The following is a 1,594-nucleotide window of genomic DNA, read 5'->3' on the forward strand; positions in this document are numbered from 1 at the left end:
AGAATTTTTTTTTTTAAATCACTTAATTTTTTTAAAAAATTACTTATAATTCCACCATGAGGAAATCGATGTTAAACTGTTCTGTATTTTCTCTTCTCGTGAGTTTTTCCTCTTGGTAAAAATTATTTTAACATAGTTGGGTCCCAAACAGAAAGAAGCTTTTTGCTCTCACAACACCACCACCACTTTTCCTTTCCCAGATGTCCTTTCATCCCCGAAGTTGCCTAGATTCTGCAAACCCTTGACTCTACTGGTACTCTCTGTTTCCTCTTAGTACTGCATTACAAAAGTCTAAAAGCTATTGATCATTTTCCTTATGGAGAAAGAGAGGGGTGTGAACAGAAGTTCTTAGAAAGAAGCTTCACCCATTTAAAACATTCTGCAAGGCTGGTCGGCCAATAAAAACGTTCACGTTTTCTGGAGAACTGGTCCAGAGGGTAGGAGAGCAAGAGAGCTACGGCTGCAGTACTTGGGAGAGCCGTCCCCGCACCTCGCAGGGGCAACACAGTGGAGCCCGTCCTGATGACAAAGGCACTGGTGAACCAGCCCTGAGGATGTGAGAGCAGGAGAGCTGGCACAGCCACTCGAAGGCTGCAGCATTTGAGAGGGGGGCCCCTGCCTTGGCTGGGCAGCACAGTGGAGCTGGCTCTGTAGGTGTGGGTGTGGGTGAGCCGGGCCCGAGGGCATGAGGGCTGACCCTGCCCTCCTATTTATGGTGTCATTGGGTGGCCTAGCTGGAGCAGTACTGGAGAGCTCATCCTGGTGGTGCAGGTAAGAAAGAGCCAGTGAGCTGACCAGCTCAGCTACCACCCAGGCCCAGATCCAGGGCTCTAAATTGGCCCACCCCAAAATCTACATCATTTTTGAATGGTTGGGACACATGAAAGGGCCAGTCCTGCATAACCAAAGCTGTAGGATCTCCATGACCCAGGGCAACAACAGGAAAACGGAGGAGTCCAGATAAGGATCCAATATTGATGGTGTCACAGAATCCAGAGATCTCAAACCAGACCAACGACTCACTGCAAGGAACATTTGCAAGTGAAGATGTGTGGACAGAGGGATACACTGTAGGACACACTGTGACATACTAGAGCTTCCAGGACAAGATATTTTCTATGCATTGTTTTGGTGTTTTGTGTGTGTGTGTGTGTGTGTGTGTGTGTGTGTGTGTGTTTTATTTTGGGGGAGGGGGAGGTTGCAAGGGCAAAAGGCAGATATGAGGACATGAGATGAGCAGGACTGGGGTACATGATGTGAAACTCACAAAGAATTAATAAATAGTTTCAAAAACAAACTTCTGTGTTTATGGAGAGCTAGAAAGTTTCAGGTCCAGCATCAAATTACTTCAAACTCTCTAACTGTGTATCACCCACCTCTGGGTTTGACCTAATATCCTTGTGACTATTAGATAAGTCCTTTTGAAGTGTACAATGGAACCCCTTGTCTTCTACCAACCCAAAGTCTTAAAATACGAAGAGATAACATCTGAGGCAGTTAACAGAGCTCCCTGGCTCTGCTGTAAGTTTTCTCTACCAGACATTTCCACCAACACCTTTTAAATAAGCCATTATTATATTTTTATCCTGTTACT

Source organism: Mastomys coucha, unplaced genomic scaffold, assembly GCF_008632895.1.
Source record: "Mastomys coucha isolate ucsf_1 unplaced genomic scaffold, UCSF_Mcou_1 pScaffold13, whole genome shotgun sequence".
In the NCBI taxonomy this organism is placed as follows: domain Eukaryota; kingdom Metazoa; phylum Chordata; class Mammalia; order Rodentia; family Muridae; genus Mastomys; species Mastomys coucha.